This window comes from Canis lupus, chromosome 30, assembly GCF_048164855.1.
Source record: "Canis lupus baileyi chromosome 30, mCanLup2.hap1, whole genome shotgun sequence".
Taxonomy (NCBI): Eukaryota; Metazoa; Chordata; class Mammalia; order Carnivora; family Canidae; genus Canis; species Canis lupus.
This window is the reverse complement of record NC_132867.1, coordinates 16,193,869-16,216,225: the sequence shown is the minus strand read 5'-3', so window position 1 is coordinate 16,216,225 and position 22,357 is coordinate 16,193,869. Positions and strand designations below refer to the sequence as shown.

At 36.7% G+C, this 22,357-nt stretch overlaps 1 long non-coding RNA gene across 1 annotated transcript; it reads left to right on the top strand.

Moving 5' to 3' along the window:
* The first annotated feature begins 3,672 nt into the window (after window positions 1-3,672).
* On the top strand, window positions 3,673-18,452 carry LOC140621485 (uncharacterized). The gene is made up of 2 exons (XR_012021200.1): window positions 3,673-4,963; window positions 18,052-18,452. It is a non-coding gene; the product is annotated as an uncharacterized lncRNA (long non-coding RNA).
* Window positions 18,453-22,357: the final 3,905 nt, after the last annotated feature.

Sequence of the window (22,357 nt, the reverse complement as noted above, 5' to 3'; positions counted from 1 at the left end):
AGATGACAACAACAACAAAAAGTGAAAAGCATGAAAAGTCCAGTAGGAAGCTATGGACATTTGGTGAGAAACCAGGTTGCAGTGTCTAAAAATATGATTCCAAGTTTAGAACCACATTCATTTTCCAGAAATGGCAAATTTCTCCTTGAAGAGCTCTTACAAAATTTAAAAAATATATATTCTTAATTACCAAGCTGAAATAAACCTAGAAGAAAATAAGTGTGTGTTTCCTAAATCCAGGAACACTTTTTAACACTACCCATTTCCACTGTGTTTTCTACTTTTTAAAAGAACCTTCCTGAATTTCATTGTGGAATAGACACATTTCTTTCATTCCTGAGACTATCAGTGGCAAAATAGGTGTCCAGTGACTTGCTCAGGATCATGCAGCTAAGCCAGAGGCAGAAGGAACACTGGAACCAGTCCAGGATTCTCCCAGCTGAGCTGAACTGACAGTTTCAGTTATGTAACAAGTCTCCCAAATTCTCATCTGGATTCAGCAACGTTAGCAAGAAAAGATGCCTAGTAACAACCCTCACTTAGTATTTTAAGTCATCAGCAATTTTTTCATTCTTACCTTTAACCCAGGAGATGAATACATTATTCTGAGAAGCGACTACCCTCAGGATTGTACATGACACTCCGAAGGCTGATGGATTATTACAGTGGTTTCTATCCTGGACCCAACGAATGGAGCCAACTCCAGTCATCACATTGCACAATCTCCAATGCAGCGGAATCCAAATCTGTTTACTTTTCCTACCTTTTTCCTCTGCATGCACAAGTGCATCAATCTAGTGTGCCAAGAGCAATCCCTATACAGAACTGAACCCTTATTCTCTTATCATGAGCAACATCTACATCTGGGCATACACTGACAGATCATTGCCTCAGCAAATCTTCAATCACTTTGGATTTCGGAGTTAAAAGAAGATCTGATCGTGTTTTGTTGTATTGCCTGTGATGAATAGCTGGATTTCTGAAATTAACAAGATAGGAAAGAGAAGAAAAGGTGGCTGCAGAGATTTTCCATGCCATTGTGGTTTTGCTTTTGAATGTTTTGACTGACATGTATCCACAAGCATAAGGAAAACAAATTTTCTAGGTCTTATTCACATTATAAATCACTCCGCAACAGGTCACAGGGTATGTTGATACTTGCTGGCAGAGGAGAAGTATATTCAGTTACATGAAGCATTTCCTAGTGATGTGTGAACTATGTAGTGAAAAATCATGACTAAACAAATGTCCTACCTTAGTCTCTGACAGGTGGACATTAGTATTAACTAGGCCAATCAATCCCTCTTTTGCATAATTTTAACAAGGCTACATTCTTCGAGTCCACCTATTTCTCTAACAACTTCTTTATTCCCTTTTATGATTCCTTCTCCCAAGAGAACATTAAATTCAGTACTCAGCCCTCTCTCCAATTTTTGTTCTTTATATTTTTTCTCCCTCAAAGCTGTCATCTGTTCAATTGGCCATTACCTTCAATGGCTTAATTTTAGACGTCTCAAGGAGGAGAGGAACTTAGTCAAACTTTCCTAATTGGAATGGATTCTAAATCTAAATTCTCTCCTCAAACAATTTTCAAATGGATATTTCTACCTTAATTGACTGCTTTGTCATTCCACTCAAATTCAACCTCACTGAAACTATTCATTGCTAGACCATCCCCACCTCAGGACCTGTCGGCAATCCCTTCTCCATAGTTCCACGGACTGTCTTCCTGCCTCCAGCCTTCCCCCGGCAAAGTAGCCTTCATACCCCTGTCTGATGAATCTGTCCAAAGAACACCCATTTCCCCACCGAGAAGCCACAAAATGATTGTCTGATGCTCTTAACTAGGACTGTTGAGCCTGGAATACAGAATCTGCCAGAATCTGGTCTCAGCCTGTTTTTGTAAGCTCAACTCTTACTGGAGCCTTATGTGAATTTTCTGTTCCTGTCTCTTCAGTGTCCCCAAGACATCTTGAGCTTCCATACCCTCTCTGCCTTAGGTCACTTTGTTCTCATTCTGGGAACTCCTTTTCCTGCTGTTTTCCTGCTATTTAAATCTCATTCATCTTCGAGGACCCAGAGCAAAGCCCACCGCCTTTGGCAGGACTTACCCTGATCATCCAGGGCTGAAGGGCCGCTCCCTCTTCTGTTCTCCTTGGCTTCTTTTCTCTGCACTACTTTCTAAATGCTGATTATTCAGAGCCTCATGTTGTTTGCTATAATTTCATTTATATTCATAACATCTCCCCCATAACTCACATACCTCCCAAGAGCCCAGACTACCAAGCAACTTATGTATCTTTACATTTATGATTTTTCTACAATAAGGCATCACTGATTTGTTGATATTCATTTTTATTACTGATAAACGGACAACATTGAGAATATATGTGATAGACATACATGCATGGAATTATTTGTACGCTTGACTGTTAAGAATTTGGGTCAGATGAAATCTGAACACAAGCAGAATTTGCAGTTTCTGGGATAGGAGGACAGTAATTTAATATCCAACATAATTGAAAATAAAAGAAAAAAGGATAGATAACCAGATAAAACTATTATTCACTATTATAATGCATACAAAGGGATTAAAAAACAAAGAGACAAGGAAGATTTGAAAATGCCCCAGGGGTGCCCAGGGAGATTATGTTTTTAAAAATAATGCCAAAGATGAGAGAAAATGCAGCATTGCTAATAATCAACTGCCACAAAATGAAAAAAGTGTGATGCTATGGAGGCGATTCTGTTTTTGTCAAAATAATTAATGTTTGCACATGTAGCAATGGGGAAGTTTACAACTGTTAAAAAACAAAGATAAGTAGACTATTTAACATTACTTATATTTTGCCAATGTAGTAGCCATTACTACTACATATATATGCTGTGACTTCAAGTCTACTTTTCCTGCCAATCTTGCTGACACTTCTCAATTTACTGGCCCAAACATATGACTATAAATCCACCCTGTTTTAGGTCATCAGCCTGTTTTACTGGATCCATCTCTTTTGCAAAGTAAATAAAATGTGTGCTGCTAAATTCTTTTTAACTGTTGTCATGGAAATTTCAAGCTTCAATGTTAGTGATGGGTTGTGCTTTTTAATTAACAGATCATCTGATTTTTATAAATATGTGTATGGCCTTCTTAATATTGTTTTAATTGATTTTGTTTAGATAGCTTTATTCTAAAACTGCAATCAATATGGCTCCCAGAAAAAAGAAGCAGACCAAAAATACTGAATCTAAGCTTTTTTCAAGATTGTCTTTCTGATTAAGCAAGCAAGTTATTTAGAAGAAAGATGAACTTTTAATTACACTATTCAATTATGTTTTCCAGTATACTAAATTTATTCCAGTCTTTTGTGGTTTCAAAGCAGTCTTGTCTGGATCATTCCAATGGCTTTCTCAAACATATGTTCAAGAAACACTTGCATATGACCTGGTTCCTATTAATGTAAACAAAAACTACTACTGTATGTGGTTTAGATCACAAGCACTTGGAAAACAGATTATTTAAAAAAAAATTTATTACAAGTCAGAGAAATTTTTATATGTACCCGAGCCTTAAAAAGATGCTCATTTCAGTAATCATAACTGAGTACATATAAATAGGAGACATCAGATCCCATGAAAGATTTGGTTTTTCAAATCCCTTTTGTTTGTTCAGTTTCCTGTGTTTATCATTTCAATGGAAATTTATATTTGTGGAGATCTCTAGAAACAACTAATCATCAACCACAGATAAAATGAGATGCAGGGAAAACAGCTATAGAGAAATGTCCTGCTGTTTCATGGTTATTCATCCCCCCCCACTTCCCTCCAAAAATTCTCTGATAAATTAGAGTATTAATATCTAAGTCAGGGGTGTGAAGAGGAGGGAAGGAAGCAATATGGAAGAACAGAGAAAAGGAGGACCAATTCTCATGGCTTGGGGGCTCATGGAATATTGATTATCGGCCAGCCCTTCTGATTAATGGAGTATACCAGCCTATGGAACACTACCAGATGGTCCAAGTATTACAGATGGGTAAGAAATGAATTGAGTATGACTTAGAGGCATGTTAGTGGTACTGGAAAATCTAAATGATGCTAATACATTTTGCAGACAAAAAAGAATCTTGTTGAGCCTAGTGACCTTTGAAAACTATTTGTGTTTCTGAAATAGACAACTTTTTGATACTCATTTTACTTAAAAATACATTTTAAGTACCCTTACTTTTCAAGACTATAGTTGGTCTCAGAAATTTTGCATATTTAAGGAATTATTCAGTGATAAAAAGAAGTGATAAAAAGAAATGAGCTATTAAACCACAAAGAAGTGAAGTAGCCTTGTTTGCATATATTGCTAAGTGAAAGAATCCAGTCTGAAAAGACTACAACTATGATTCCAACTGTATGATATTCTGGTGAAGGTAAAACTATAGAGACAGCAAAAGGTCAGTGGTTGCCAGAAGTTCCAGGGGAAGGAGGAAGGGGATAAATAGGTGGAACACAAGTGATGAAATTATTCTGTATTAAATTGTAATGGTGGATACATATTATTAGGTACTTGTTAAAACCATAGAACTGTACAACACAAAGTATGAATCTTAATATAAGCAATAGACTATGTTTATTAATAAAGCATCACTAGTCATTTATTTACTGTAACAAACTACACTAATGCAAGATGTTAGTAATAGGGAAAACTATGAGAGGTGAGAGGGTGAATCAAATTATTTCTATCATCTGCTCAGTTATTCTATAAATCTAAGACTATACTGAAGACAAGTCTATTAATTATTTTTAAACTGATATTCTCATATGTTTGATCATATTATTTTTACTAAAAGAAGAATTTTCATTTTTCTTCCCCAGGAAAATGAACCATTTTTCTTCATAGACTTTTTCTGAAAGAACATATTGCCTTTTTCATCTTGAATATTAAAAAAAAAAAAACAAAACCAAAAACGAAACCCATCAGGTGTGTATTTGTTTTAACTATTTGCTCACGGGTTGAAATGACTACTGCTTGTTCATGGAAAAAGTTACTAAATTTTCTCAGCTACATAAACAGTCAAATGATAATCTATGTGTAATTTTAGGAAACTATAAATGGTCTTGGGCATTGAGTATCCAGTAAGTAGGAAGTTAAGACTATCACAAGCTGGAAAGTTTTCAAATATATACCAACCCTGATTTAATGGAGATTCCACAAAAAGGTTGATTTTGTATATAGTCTTCTAGTAGCTGAGGTCAGAAAGAGAAAAAAAGAAGTCTTTGAAACAATGCTTGCTCAATATTTAAAGTCCGTTGAGCCAGATGGCCATGGAGCAGACTGAGGCACATTTACCTTTTGTCTTCTTTATGTTATGGCTTCTGATTGTTCTTAACAATCCCAGATGTGCCTTGCTTTAGATCTCTTTCTCTCCTCCTTCCTGACCTCACATCCTCTGTATTTCTTCTGGAAAGGTCTGTGCAATTGCCTTTTCCGTATTGTGACTAGGATTAAATATTTAATGCTGTGTTTCCAAATGACCACCATCCCTTTTCTCTAAGGCAATAAAAATGTTTTACATCTTTCTTAGGCCCACTTTTTAAAAAATCACCTATAGTGGCTTAATTCATATTCCAAAAATAATTAAAACTCTTATAAACTAGGGCTGAGATGTGTGATTTCACCAATAGCATCTCATTTCAAAAGGAACACATTTTTTAAACCGTTAATTTTTAATTCACTGTTAAAATGTATTATATATGCCAGAATTTCCAAAAAGGTTTTAATTTTAAATATAATACTTCCTTGACCACATGAAGTATCAGTAATGGCTCTTAAAGTTGCAATAGTTTGGCACATAATGATTAAGTTTACAAGCCAGTAAGTACTAAGATAAAACATACAAATAAAACAACAAAAAAATATTCCCCACAAAAAAAGAGGAAAGATGTATATTTTGGTTATAACATATATAATTATATACATAGTTATATAAGTAACTGGTTTAAATAAACATGTAATACATATATTTGTAAATGCATGTCAAATAGTCCTTATAAATCTCTATGGCCATTGAAGTCTTGAGAGTAAAAGAGTAGTTTGTAAAATGTTCCAGCAAGACAGCAATACAAGATAGCCAACTAACCAAGTAAATATCACACGGCATCATTTTCGTTATTGTTCTTATAGTTTGCAATTTCAAAATTGCGTAACTTAAAACGTTTAGTAATATAAAAAGTTGTCTCAAGTGACAAGACAGAGAAGAAAACATTTAAAGAAACTTTGCAAGGAAATAAGTATCTTTTCAGAAGAAATATAGTATTCTCATATAGTATTTTACACCCAATATATCAGCAAGATAACCACTGCTATTACTGGAAATCTGACATCAGTTGATACATTGTCCTTCTCATGAAAGGAGTATTTGCCTCTCAAGTATGTAGCTTCCAGAACTTTTATCAACAAGACTTTTTATTTTTATTTTTTTGTAAAAGATAATCCTCTTAACATGAGGTTTTGGTAAAAAAAAAAAAAAAGAAAAAGAAAAAAGTATAATTGCATATCATTCTCTGAAAAATAGTTTCAGATTTAAGCATGCACACTTAATCTTATTTTTTTTCATTGCTTGAAAGCAAAATTCCATCAGCACAAACAAAAGCAAAGCAACTGTGAAAAACCTATTGCTTCCAAAGCCCAGAAGATTTTTCTAATAGGTACTAGACAAAACCACTCATCTAATTCTTATGACTGTCTACAAATTCAATGTTATTTTTATACAAAATTCACACATACCTAAAGGGATATGAAATACTTAAACGACAAAACCCTAGCAGGACAGCAGGCATTTGATACCAGTAGTGATGGTGGAGGACAGAGGAGCAGGGTGATGGTGATGGTGTGTGTGACACAGAACATAAACAAAGACGATCTGAGATAAAAGGGTAAGGATGGTCCTTGTGAACTCAGAATATAATCAGAGAGGAAGAATGCAAAATTGTAGCTGCCTGGAAAACAGGAAAAGTTCACACAACAGAGAGCAAGGTGTTTTTTGTTTGTTTTATTTTGTCAATTAGAAACTGAGTGTACAAGGGGTAAGCCAGCAAAAAACTCATATTAACTAATGCTGGCATTCTAAGCTGTTAAAAATGCTTTCAAGTGTTCATTTATTGCAATTCAGAGGTCATTTTTACACTGATTAAGAGTTTTAGGGGCCTGGACAAGCCACAGATGCCCACCGTAGTAATGTCCTCTCTCATACAAATGGGTTAATAGTGACTTGCCAAGATATAGTTGATAAAGAAAGGACAAGTGACAAATGGGAAAAAAAGTGAGCTCTTCAAGGAAGTACAAAAGAACAATATAACATCTACTTCAATTCTGTGGTGGACATGCCAAATCTAAGAAACCCTGTCACACACACAATCTTTATAGGGAAACACCTCACCTGTGTCATTGCTCCTTGACTAAGTCCTGCTCTCTGTATACTAGGTGCCAGTCCTCACAGCTACTGTTGACAAGACCAGGTCAGGGCACTGAGCACTAGGCTAGCTAGAAGTTATGGTGTGGCCTCAGATAAAAAAGGAGCTAGTCCAAGATTTCCTCTTGGAAAGAAGAAAGAGTATGTACTGTAAAACACTGAATGATTGAGCTGTTTAGAAGTAGAAGTAAAAGTAGAAAAGGTAGCATGGAGATGTGTCTCAGAAGGCATGATGGCCTCTGCCTGAGGTAAAGTTGTCATGGAGAAAAAAAAAATCCATGAACTCTGGAGAAAGTCACTGAAGTGGAGAGAGTAAAATAGAATACTGAAGGAGAACAAGAATGGCTGCATCTCCATAGTCTGACCCTGAGACAGCTTTGGCCCAGATACATTTACAAAGATAGTTCTAGGCTACATGTATGCTTGAAGTAACTCAAGATTATAGAACCAAAAGATTTTAAATAGAATAATTTCACATCAGCTTAGCATTCTCATTAAAAGAAAGGCTCTGAGGTCAAGCTGACTGGTTCGGATCCCTGCTCATCCACTTACTAGCTCTGTGACCATCAGCAATTTATTTATGTTCTCTGGGCCTTAAATTCTACCTTTGTAAAATGGATAGTACCCACCTCATAGGTGCCCATGAGGACGAAATGAGTTAATGCATATAAAATCTATACATTCCATGAGTTATGTGTTAGTTATTGTTTTATTAGTTTTAAATGGCAAAATTTACAGAATAGGTTTTTTGTTTTAGCTATTTTTTTAATCCCAAATGACAAAACTCTGAGTGATTCAACTGTTATTGGGAAGGAAGACTCAGTATTGTGTCTGAAAAAAATGAAGTTGTTTCTCTTCATGGACATTCAAGCTGTGGGCTCATTCAAGTATCCACTATTATAGTATTATAGAAAGTAGTTTCACTGCCCTAAAAATTCTTTTCATCTCTTTCCCCTACCCCTAGCAATCACTAATTTTCTACTATATCTATAGCTTTGTTTTTTCCAGAATAATCAAATAGTTGGAATAATACAGTATACAGTCCTTAGCTTCTTTCATTTAGTAATATGCATTTAAGATTCCTCTATGTCTTTTCGTGATTTGATTGCTCATGTTTTTAATGTCAAATAATATTCCATTATCTGGATGTACCATAGTTCATTTACTTATTCACCTACTAAAGGACATCCTGGACTCTTCCAAGTTTTAGCAATTATGAATAAAACTGCTATGAATACTCATGTGCAAGTTTTTGTATGGACACAAGTTTTCAACTCCTTTGGGGGCAAATACCAAGAAGTATGACTGCTGGTTTGTATGGCAAGAGTATGTTCAGTTTTATAAGTAAATTCTGAACTGTCTTCCAAAATAACTGTACCATTTTTACGTTCCCATCAGCAATGAATGAGAGTATTGTTGCTCCACATCTTCAACAGCATTTGATGCTGTCATTATTTTCATATTAAAACAAATACAACTATTTTACAAAATAATAATTTGTATACATTTTGAAATCTCAAGTTGAGATTTTAAAGAGATTGTTGACTTATAGAACAAATCTTTGGGAATTTATCCCAAATCCTAGTGAAAACAATTTAACTTGCCCCCATCACTAGAATGATGGAAAAGACTAAGAAGCTTGCCATATTGGATAATGTCTTTATATTCCACCATCTTTTGGAGTGAGGAGATTTAGACCACAACACTGACTCAGGTTTTGAAATTTTTTTATTATATACTGACCTTTCATTTCCTTATATAGATTCTAAATCTTACTAGCCTATTCTTAACCATAAATATCAAAACCTCAACCAACCCTCCCCTGAGGGTTATCTCAAAGAATTTGCTGCTTCCAGGTCCTAATAAATATGAAACTTCAGCCAAGAACTGGTTTAAGCATTTTACAACCACCAGCATTCTAAGTTCTACCTTTGGATCAGGATTGAACACACGCTGGCATCTCATTCGTGGGTCCCTCCCAGAACAGTCTTCCTCCCTGGTGTTTTAATATTATGCCTTCAACTTTTATTGAAGGCCTTTACAAGAAAGAGCCACTTGAGACCCATTTCCACATTTGCTGTGAAATTGGTATAAGGACATTGTCCATTAAATTACTCAATGTTCCCTACCTAAGACCCACATGAGAACTTGCTTTGAGTTTAGTACCAAGAAAAAAAATGTGCCTTCTTTGAGAAAGTAGTAAATTTTCTTCTTTTTTATTAATGAGTTATGTAACCCATTGTGTTTCTTCTTCTTCCATTTTTTTTTCTTTTTTCTTTTTTTTCTTTTTGGCTTGGATGCCAAAAAACATATAGCTAATTTTTATGTATGATCATACCACTGTGTTGGCCTTTGCAGTTGGCATGTTTGTGTCTTCTTTTATCCTTAACCTTCTTTCCTTTAATTTATTCTAATAAGACTATTGTATAAGTCTCTTTATGTAAGTTAGCCAAAATCTGTATTAGAAAAAGGTTGAGTGTACCCAAATAAAACTTACAAATATACTGCTTTACTTGATACAGATTTTTTTTTTTAGATATTTCCTGCTTTGTTTTACAAAGTGCTATTGAATTCAATATTCAATATTCAAAGTGCTATTGAAACAATTGAATTTGGGACACCTGGGTGGCTCAGTGGTTGGGCACCCACGACCTTCGGCTCAGGTCGTGATCCCCGGATCCAGATTGAGTCCCCATATCCGGCTCCTTGCAGGAAGCCTGCTTCTCCTTCTGCTTATGTCTCTGCCTCTCTCTCTCAGTCTTTGTCTCTCATGAATAAATAAATGAATCTTAAAAAAAAAAAAGAAACAATTGAATTCAATATTCAATTCAGTTTAAGGATAGACACCTTGTTAAATGTATAACTGTGATTTGATCATATGCCTTTGGCAAAATCTTATAGACATAAAGTTCTAAATCAGGGGGGAAAGAACCCAGGGACATAATCATTGTAGCCACAGAGAAATCAATTCGTTCATTCATTATATTAGTAAAGTCTAGCATTCATTCAACAAACGTTTAATAGTGCTAGCTTTGCACAAAGCAGCCCATGGGGCACTGTGGAGAATACACACTTGATTTAAAAAATGGATCATCTTCAAGAAATTTATGGGTTAGCAATTAAGAGCCAATGGGTTTGCAATCTTACTTAAAGATGGGAGTGAAGTATTTCTTGTCCAGCAGCATCATAGGCCACTATGCCAGGATTTTGTTTCTTGAATGTAGTGGGAAAAAAAGTCTTGTAAAGATAAAATTTTGTTTTGGGAAAATTTTGTTATGGAGAGGAGGAAAACTATATAAAGTGAATAGTTGTTAAGCTGCTCTCAAATTGAAATTTGCTGAAAAGGATTTTGGGAAGTAAAAAAATTAAGCATGACTTTATTATGATCTACAAGTAGTTATGAATGCAGGGTTTCTTTTATTTTAATATGACCAATTTTTTTTCCCAAATAACACTTTCTTAAAAGCAGAAGGAATTACTAACTTCTACACATGGGCTGACAATATAAACATTTTATCATTGCCCTAAGTTCCCACACAGGAAATAGGGTTATGGGAATATTTTCACAGCTTGCTGTTGGCCTTTCAAGAATAGAGGGTTGAAGGTTGCTACAATCATTTGCTTTTCATGGTCTGCTTTTTTTATAAAGTGAATAATGCAAGAGTCTGGAAACTAACGCTGAGGTGGGGGTTTTGCCTAGAGATGTGTTTAGATTAGTTACCAAGCTTCCCAGCTTGTGGTCATTGAAGGTCACTTGGTTGATAGCTAAAATTTCAATTGGAACCTTGTCATATAATCAGGATTTAAAGCCCAGCTGAGACTTTGTCTTTCCTGTGAAAGGGGAGGTTGTTTTATGATTAGCTTCAGAATGTTAAATTAGGTGTTGGCAATTATGAGCCATTTTTGTAGTTTAAATTGCACTATGGAAACACCTGTCCAGAATAGCAAAGGAAGGCATGCTTAAAAAAAAAAAAAAAAGCCTGATTCTATTATGCATGAATAGTCGTGCTTTTATTATCAAACCCTAGAAGCCACACTTAACCACTCTTGAGAAAGAATACTTTTTGTATCCTTTAACAGTGATTCTCAAGAACAAGCACCTTATTAAAGATATCTTTTGTATGTGGCACAAGGAAACGATTTACATAAAGAGCCCATTTTTAAAACAACTGAAATGTTTTCCAGTTTATTTTCAATAATTTTTTTCCGTCCAGTAGTCCTTACATTCTTAGAAAAAGTCTATTGATGACCCATGAAACCGTGTCCTAAAATGGGCAAGGTTTAACAAATTCTCCTGTACAGCTATAACAAATTATTATAAGGAGATTTGGTACCTTTGAAGAAGAGAACTGATCAAAAAGGTGATTGAGAGGATAGGAAAGAAACTGAAAAAAATCTCAAAATCACTAAAATTCTTCTTTTTTTTTTTTTTAATTCTTCTGATCAAAATAATGCACCAATTTGTATCCCATCACACTGGGACAGGGGCTTGGCACAGAGAGGGAGTAGGGATTTTATACACTGTAATATAGTAAACCACCTTCATACTATGCAATATTGCCACATAGAGTCATACTGAAACATTCAAACAAAACTTTTGAACAATATCAAGACCAGATAATACATGATAATACTTCCTACAGGATTAGAAAGTCTGTAATAGTACTTTTCCCTAAAACTTCCAGATAGTTGGTATTTGCTTGGATTAAAACATAATATAATAATTCACATATATATATTAATTCATATATATATACATATGGGTGTATATGTGTGTGTATGCATGAGAGAGAGAAAGAGAGAAAGAGAGAGATGGACATGTAGATTTCTACCCCTGGCTAAGATGAAGTAACAACAACTGAATTCACTCTCCCACCCCAAAACAAACAAACAGCAGAAGAAGACCACAAAATAGTTTAATTAACCATGGCTTCTAAGACCCTGGACATCAGACAACAAAGAAAGTGATCCTGGAGAGGTGAGCCCCACAATAGACCCCAGCCTACTTCTTTGGAAGAGTTTTCAGTCTATAGGATAGGAGACGGGGCCCAGAAGGAACCTGGTAGATGGAGAGTCTGGAAGGACCATGATAGCCTGAATTCCCTAGCCCTAGGACCAGAGAGGACTGAGATGCATTTAGAAAAAAAACTCAGGGGATGCCTGGGTGGCTCAGGAGTTGAGCATCTGCCTTCAGCTCAGGGCATGATCCTGGAGACCCGGGATTGAGTCTCGCATTGGGCTCCCTGCATGGAGTCTGCTTCTCCCTCTGCCTGTCTCTGTCTGTCTGTCTCTCTCTCTCTCTGTCTTTCATGAATAAATATATAAAAGAAAAGAAAACGAAAAAAAAAAAAAAAAAAACTCAGAAGCCTGCAGAGGGTTCTTCTCAAGTGGCATTCAACATAGTATCAATCAGTACAGACATGCAAGGAAGCTACCTGAGGTTGGGAAAGAATCATCTGAAAAGATTGGAATGGTGCCTGGTGCTCATACAGGGCCTGTAATGGCATGTGTTCCCATCAGCCATACTGGGAAACCTCATAACTCACAGGGCATTGGGTAGAAAATTCAGAAGGTCCTTTCCTCAGCAGTGGGGGATAATTAGTCCTAGTAAACATCACTCTTGGTCCCACCTAATTATTCTTAAAAGCAAGACCTGTCAAAGTCAAGCTACTTCCAAGTAACTGAACCATACCCCAGCACAGAACTCAAGAACATTTATAAAAATACAAAAATAACCAGTATCATGTAAGATAAAATCCACAATGTCTGCAACCAAAGATGATTAGCAAACAAAGAAGCAGGAAAATACAATCCATGATGAAGTTCAATCAATCAGAACTGATACAGATGTTAGAATTAACTTACACATGTATTAAAACAATTAGGATTATATTCCATACTTGTTAAGATTGTATTCCAAATGTTAAGTGAAGGTAAAAAAAATTTTTTTTAAAGAAGCCAAGTAAATGTCTAGAGATGTTCTCTAGAAAACTACAATGTGCGAGATAAAAAATACACTGGATGGTTTTACTGTATATTAGATGCTACAGAAGAAAAGACTCATGAACTTGGAAACACAGCAATAGAAACTATTCAAAATGAAATAGAAAAAAAGACTGAAAAAAGGTGAACAGAGCATCTTCAAGTCGTGGCACAATTTATTGAATTATGAATTTTAAATATATGTAATTTATCATATGCCAGTTATGCTTCAATAAAGCAAATAAAAGTATGAAATATCAGTATCATGAGGAATTTATAAATCAAGAGAGATTTATAAACAGCATGATACTTAGCAGCATAAACTGCTATCATCCTCACAAACACCAATTTAAATTGGCACTTTGGAGTAATAAATTCATTCACTCAGAACAATTGTTACTAATAAAACCAAAGAGTATTTTTTTCCATACAGAGAACATTTTTAGCATCTTATACTTTTTAATACCTTAAAGTTTTCTGCATATGATAACAAACTAATGTTACTGAAATAACATTTGGAATAACCTCTTTTAACCTTTACCAAGTACATTATCCCAATTCACTTTTTCAACATACAATTAATTTTTTTAGAGATAAAACTTTTGAGTTGATTTAATTGCCAAAATAACTACCTAGGAAATGGAAATAACCTTCAATTATGAACTATGATCAAAGAGAGCTTTTTCATTTTTCACATTGTTTCATGAAATGACTTTCATTCCACCCATCACCTTTTAAGTAACTTTGACATAACATTTTATTTTTCATCACTGATAAAATACTTTCACTTGAATACAGTTTAATGAGACAAACCCTTTGGCCAATTCTAACACAAATAGATTTATGTTTGGGGGAAAAGTATGACCAGGTGCTAAAATGAAGCTCTCTGGTCTTGATCTTTGTTTGAAACTTTAAAGAATTATTTGAGCGCTTCTGTTGGACTCCGTTTGGCAACATTGCCAGGTATGAAGGTGGCTTCCTAAAGTTAATTTGTAAACCAGTGACAAAGGGACATCTCCTGGCATTGACTCATTGATAATGTGTGCATTTCTTACAGGATTAGAAAGCCAAATATATCTCATTCTGAACCCATTTTCAGAAAGTCTTGCCTAATTTTTCCTTGAACAAATTAGTTCTGATGGGAGATGAAAGAGGAAAGAGGATCAAGAACAGAGAAGCTATGGTACCTATCTCTGAGAAATGTTTTTAGAAGACTAATCAATCTTATTTTACCACATCTCCTCAATTCTAAGATTTCATCAACTGAACAACACACCATCAATTTAAAGACAACTTTTAAATTTACATGTCCATATAAGTTATAAAGCACGTCCCAATTTCAGAAACATTTGGGTCTCTGAATCAAGGAAATGTACAACTTTATCATAAACAATCATGAACTTAAAATTTTAATACACTTCAAACAAATATATGTGAAGCACAACTTTAACCACAAATGACAATTGATAGCAAGAAACTGATTCTGATTCAACTCATCCTTGCAGATAAGTTTAAAGAAACTCTCAAACATATTACTGTTTCCCATCTGCATATTTTTTTACTTCCAGCTCTTTCTACACTTAGAAATTCTATGGCCATGGTGAAACAGAGGAATGAGTTTCTGTGGCCAGGATAAGTGTGTTTATTATTTGGTACATTATATTTTTAATTTACCTTTAAATAATCATTTACTGAAATTTACTTCTATCTGGATGCTGCCTAATTCCCCCTCAAACATTTAGCTGGGAGTCCATCGTAAACTTCAGGGTGAAATCTCAGATTGCAGAGTGAAACTGCAGGGTGATCTGTTGAGAAAAGTAAAAAGAGATAAGATTTAAGATATTTCAAAATTAGAAATAAAGTGTGTAAATTGATATCTCTTTCATTAAATCTGCCTCACTCAACAATCAGCTAATTGATAATTACTCACTGGAACTTAACACATGCAAAATATCTCATTACACTTTAATCAAAGGTGGAAACACAACAGAGGACCCAATGAGTCAAAAATCTCAAAAATCGGCAATGTGAACGCATTGAACACGAACACTGGAAGTTATTTCTTTACTCAGATGAATGATGTCAATCTCCTTGGCTCTGCAGCCAACATCTAGAAAATAAAAACATTTAAGACTAGAGGAAGGGAACTGGGGATGCAGGGCTCCCCGGGGCACTTAGAAGAGATTGAATCTCTTAAGAAGGAGGCTTTGCCTACATCTGCTAAGGTATCTTAGACATGACTCATTCAATAGTCAAAGAAGTGACCTAAAGTGTGACATAAAACTGAGGGAAAATACTGTCACCCCCACTATTCATTTTCAGGGCCAAGTATGCCCACTCTGCCTGTTTTCTCTGTTCATTAAAAGGTCTGCTCATTTCCTTCTCTTCTGTTTTCTTGCTTGGCTCCCATCAATGCTTCACTTCACACTAATTGCAATTCCTACTAACTTCCTCCAAAGTAGCTGGTGCATATAATTTGGGAGCGAGCTCCTAAATCCTTAATGGTTGCACTGATTTTAAATTTTTCCTTGGTTTACTGTAAGAGTTAGAACATACCAGGATTTCAAGAATTTTAGAGGATCTCTATCAGTCTTCAGTTTGAAGGACAGTAATAGTAACGATATGGATTTTCTTTATCTGTTTGAAACATTTCTTCTAGGTTAATGTATACAAGAATCTCTGTTTTTGAGTATTTTTATGGGAAGAAGTTTCATAGGCCATCAGGCCCTTAGAGGATATTTTTGCCACCCAAAAGGATGAAAAACATGAGTCTAGATACTTTATACACTCAACTAACATTTATTAAGACTAATATTTGACACATATTACGCTAAATGCTGGAGATTAGAAATGAGTAATAGGTCCTTTCCTTAAGGAGTTTATTGGATCAGACAGACACAGACTACCTCAGCAGAGTGCAGCAAATTCTGTGATAAAAGTAGATGAGTGTTCTGAAGGAGAAGCTGAGTTTAGGGGAAGTTAGAAAAGAGTACTTCCAAATTGGGACATTGTTCCTGAGTCTTGAAACCCAAGGAGAAAATAAGTTATTGGGGACACCTGGGTGGCTCAGTGGTTGAGTGTCTGCTTTTGGTTCAGGTCGTGATCCTGGGGTCCTGGGATTGTGTCCCACATCAGGCTCCCTGCGGAAGCCTGCTTCTCCCTCTGCCTGTGTCTCTCATGAATAAATAAATAAAAATCTTTAAAAAAGAAAAAAAAAGGATGAGCTATTGTTGCTCTATCCCCTGGCTCATTGGTAGATTAACTTCCCGCAGCTGATGGCTGTTTAGAACCCAGTGATCCTAATTTGTCACTAAGACTGTAAAGGAATGTAGCCTAAACTTTACCTGGTTTCAGAGGTTCTACTGACTGATCTCTCTCTATCTTTCCCATATCTTAGTACTTCTAAGTTTCCCAAGTGTGTTCTGCATGCATTTTAAAATTACTCTGCTGGGGCATTCCTCTCAGGCCTGCTCATTGCCGTTGCTCTGCTGCTAATGACCTTCAGAAAGTCTCTGTTCTATTGGGCACACTGGACTACCAGTGACCCTGGCACTTCCTCTATTAAGGACCGAGGGGTCTAGGTCCTGATAAATCCCCCCACTTGCTAGTGGGACTAGGCATGGCCACATGCGGCCAGGAGACGTTGCTACCTTCCAGAAGACAGTTTGCAATATAATGATGTATATGACCGTTATGTTTATAATGGTAATCTGGTGACCAAATGTGTATTTCCAGGTATATTTGGTCTTCATCCATAGTTACAGACAATGCTTCAGAGCCATAAAGGTGAAATGTGGATCATTTGATGAAGGTGACTTTCAGACCTCACCCAAGGTGGGGCGGGGCTAGTTGTGAGGAGACCAACCATGTGATTAGATGGTTGCAACTTTCTGTTTTCCCCTACCCCCAACCCCCAAGGAGGAAAGAAGAGTTAGAGGTTGAATCAATGTCCAAAGACTTAGCCAATCATGACTATGTAATGAAGCCTCCATAAAAACTGAAGAGGACAGTTCTTGGCCCTTTCTTTTTCAGACAGCTTTCCACTCTTGGGGGTCCCAAGCTCCAGAAGACAAAAGTCTCTTTGTTCAGGACTGCATCCTAGGTATTTCTTCATCTTTTGGCTTTTGATTTGTATTCTTCTTCTTATCTTTTAGTAAACTGGTAAGCTTCTTTCCCTAAGTTCTGTGAACCACTCTAGCAAATTAATGGAACCTAAGGAGGAAGTCACTGCAACATGTAATCTGTAGCCAGTTAGTGAGAAGCACACGTAATAGTCTGGTATTTATGACTAGCATTTGATGTGGGGAGAGGGGCTAGTCTTGTAGGACTGAACTTTAACCTGTGAAATCTGGTGCTATATCTGAGTAGTGTCTGAAATTGAGTTGGATTCTTGGATACCTTTTCTAATGTCCAGGAATTGCTTGGTGTCCTGTTTGTGGGAAGCACCCCCTCCTCAACACATATATACCTCCTTACTCATTTGGAAGTGTGTCCAAGGACCTTAAAGGATGCTTGTTCTAATAGCTATCACTTCTCTGTTCTGCTACTCCTGCTGCAGCAGTGGAAAGGACAAGCTCGGTGATTATTAACTCCTTTTCTGCTTCTCCATAACCAGGTATGCTGGTGATGATTCGTGCTCCTCCATGTCTGTTGCCAGTTCTATATGTGCATCCACAGCTTTGCCTTCTACTCCTAACCACCTGTACCTGCAGCTCTCTCAGACAATTGTCTTGTGGCTACTGAAGCAGAACTGGAAGCATCTGGAGTTGACAAGTCCTCACTGCTCCCACTTTTATCCAGCATGCAGCCAATGACTGGTTGCTGCTTCAAGAAGGCAAAATTCCACATCCTTTGCCACCAGGAAGGACAGTGTCTGAGGTGCATTTTACCCACAGGATCAAGTTCAGGCTTGGACTTCACTTGAGATCATAACCTTGCTCAGCTTTTCCTGTTTACATATCCTGCTTTTCCTGAGTCCTTTTCCGTTTCTCCCCCAATAAACCACTTTCACACAAATCCTCTCACACTCGAATTTGTACTGTGGAAACCCAACCTAGGATGCCAGATCAATCCCACACCTGGAAGTCGACAGGCCTGAGAAAGGAAATTTTTCTCCAATACTCCATTCAAAGATGCACCTTAGTGCTTACTCCATATTGAGACTTTGTTTGAAAATAATTACTTTTATTTTTTTTAGGGGAGAAAAAACGCTGACCCTTTCAGGGTATGGATTGCCCCAGGATACCAACAAAATAATCTCAAAAATGTCAGATATTAGTGAATCTCAAGATCTGGGTTAGACAGTCTAATACATGGTCATGAAACTTTTTTCACCTTAGTTTGAGCTAAGGTGATGGGAAGAAGCTAACTATACAAATATAGCAGAAGGAAAGATTATGATAAGAATTCCAGTATGGCTGGAGAACAGTATACGTAGCTGTGAATAGAATATGAGAACCCAGATACTGATGGGCTTTATACCCCACTAGAGTCTGACCTTAATCCTGTAGACACCAGGAATATTTAAATGAGGTAATGATATGAGATTTTTAAAAATTAAGACAAAGTTCCAATGGACTGAAGGGAATGACATGGGGAGAGGCTTGGATATACAGATTGGGGAGCCAGCTGCGTATGGAAACACAGCTCAGAATAGAAGATAAATTTTTAGATAAAGCTAGGACTCTAAAGAAAATAAATGGATGTCAAGGAAAGTACCCTTTACATATTGAGGAAGCAAACTCTATAATGCAATAGATGGGCCAAAGGGAAGGAAGAAGGATAGTACATTGATAGAAACCAAGAGACATTTATACCTAGAATCCATGGGAGAAATAATATCAAGCATCAACTTTTATAGAAAAAATCCAGTAATGTGAGAACAAAATATGATTTGGCCATTAGAAGGTCATTTGTGGCTAGAGGGAGAACAGTCTCAGTAGGATAATGAGAGAAGAAGCCAGATTGTAGGCATAGGTTAAAATATTTCTGAGGGTGAGGGAGAATTGAACACATCAATACACACAGGAGGAGAGCTTCAGGAGAAAAAAGAAAAAGAAATATAGAATATCTGCAAAAGATTAGCAAGATCCTAGAATATGGGGAAGAATGTTGTAGAGAGAGGACAAAGGTATACCTTACTCTGACATAGTAGAGAAGAAGGATGAGGATGGATTCTATGGTCAGAAGCCAGGGTACCAGGGAGAAAGTAAGCTATTTGTAACAGTCACTCTTGTTCAAAGAATCAAGCAGCATCAACTGCTGGGGATCAGAGAGATGCAAATGGAATGAGCACTATAAATAGGGATGTAAAAAATCTGAACAGCACCAACAAGAAATATAAAAGAGCCATAATCAGATACAAAAGAATTAACCAGTGGTATGGAGGTGTGGTTGTACTCTTCTTCAGCCCCATTGTAGAATTTCAATTTTCAGCACCGAGGACAACTAATAAAGAGAACAAGTGATTATAAAAAGAACAGGTAGATTAATCTTTGGTTGCATATTGCCATGGTGGGCAGCCTTTAAAAAAAGACAAAATAAGAAAGAAATTGAGAGTGCTGGTAAAAGTGCACTTAAGTGATTAAACCACAATGTTTAGGTTGAGTTGAGAAGGAATTGATAACAAAAGGAAGTTGTCAGAGTCACCATTAGCTGGGCTAGTGCCAGGGTCCGAGCAGAGGCAGTGGCACAGTGGAAATGCAGATGGAGAATATGCAGACCACCAGGGCACCACTCACTCCCTGGCTCTGATCCGCTACTGTGCTACTGTGCCGGGGGTCTAATCAGGCCTGTGTCTGCCTCCTTCTCAAGTAGGCCAAAGATCCCATCTAAACAGCCATCCCAGAGCAGCTCCCCACTCCAATACCCAGACCAGCACTGTCTCCAAAGACACTGACACAGCAGCCAAGTTTATTGATGCTGGGGCTGCTGCAGTTGGTGTGGCTGGTTCAGGGGCTGGCATTGGAACAGTGTTTCGAGGCTTGATCGATGTTATGCCTGGAACCCACCTCTCAAGCAGCAGTTCTTCTCCTATGCCATTCTAGACTTTGCCATGGTGTCCTTCTGTTTGATGTTGGCCTTCCTCATCCTCTTTGCCATGTGAGGCCCCATGGGAGTCACCTACCCATCCCTGCTGCTTCAGCTTAGGGGTTGGTTGCCTGGTGTCAGAGTGTACTAAGCTTTACCATTAAACACAAGTTTTCTTTTAACCAAGAAAAAAGAAGAAGAAGGAAGAAGAAGAAGAAGAAGAAGAAGAAGAAGAAGAAGAAAGGAAAGAAGAAAGAAAGAAAAAAGAAAGAAAGAAAGAAAGAAAAGAAAAGAAAAGAAAGAAAAAAAGAAAAGAAAAGAAAAGAAAAGAAAAGAAAAGAAAAGAAAGAAAAGAAAAGAAAGAAAAGAAAAGAAAAGAAAAGAAAAGAAAAGAAAAGAAAAGAAAAGAAAAGAAAAAAGAAAAGAAAAGAAAGAAATTGTCCAATCTGGGAACCAGAAGGACATTTTAGGCAAGAAGAAAAGTGTAAAGAAAGCTGCAGAAGCAGGATAAGTTTTCACAAAGTATAATGACAGTGAAAAGAGGCCTCTTGAAAGCAGAGAATGTGTGCTGGGTATTGCAGGTGGACAGCTGGTGGGCTTTGAAAGCTCAGTGGAGCTTATAAGCTAACTGTAGGCACACAGTGTAGTACATCCAAGATAATCTTTGCAAAAGATGAGAACGTGAGGCTTAATGGAAGGTAGGAGATAGAAAATGTTGACGAGAGGCAGTAAAGATGATATTCATATTCTGGCCTCTTGCCCTGAAACCTAGGATAACAATATCCCTGACAAAGCATAATAGATAAGCAAGAAGACAGGTCTAAGTAAAGAGGGAGATGGATTTAGCGTTAGATATGATGAAACATTTAGGTAGAAATTTCCTCTAGACTACTAGAAATACATATTTTAAAATACAAGCTGAAATAGTATTGGGGTCAGGCCTGGAGTGTTCTGATTTTAGATCTCAGCAACCACCGGTATTCCATATCAACCCACTGTCACTAAAACAAACTCCCCTGTGCCATCTAGTTTTCCCCAATAATTTCCAAGTCAAAATCTATGTGGTGGTCATCCGGAATAATTAAAAGCTAGCATGTAGATCTATAGAGCACTAAATCACAGATGGAGTTCAGTAGAGTTATTCTTGCAAAATAATTTAATCTCTAAATTGATAAGCCCAGCATCACACTTTTGGAGTTGGAGAGTGAGTCACACACCTGGAGTGGTAGGAGGACTAGAGTGTGGAGCAGGCGCCTTGCCGGGCTTAGGAAATCCATCAAGTACCAGTGTAAATCACAGTCCAGCTTGGCTCGGGGGAGTTAGGACGATGCTGCCTATGGACAGGCACAGTAGTTGTAATCATTAGCATACTCAAAACTCTATGCAATGGAAATGACTTAAGAAAGTACATACATCCTAAGGGGCTGATGGAGTTAATCTTCCTTCAGAAACCTGGATTTTATTTTTCTTTTATAAAGTAAGATCATGCTCATCATATTGCAAAATAATTTATTCATCATAAGTACATATGTATTAGTAATTTATGGCTTACAAATATTGTCTCTGGGGCTCTTTTCTTATCCATAGTGCTGTGTAAATTGCCTTTATTAGGGCCAAGTCCATGAGATCTAGCGGCTAATCCTGAGGTTAATGCAAGAAGCATGTAGATTTGCCTCCTGATCCTATTAAACAATATTTCCTTCTTTCTAACTCAAATGTTCTCTTCTTTTCCTACATGAGTATTATCATCTCGTCACAACCAACTTTTATATTTCATGGTAGTAAAAGAAGAGCCTTTGTTTTCCAGGTGAGAATAAGACACTAGTTTAGTACACTGGACAATATTGCATCGTTCCTTCCATTCAAAGTGCATGTGTGATTATCTTGTCCCA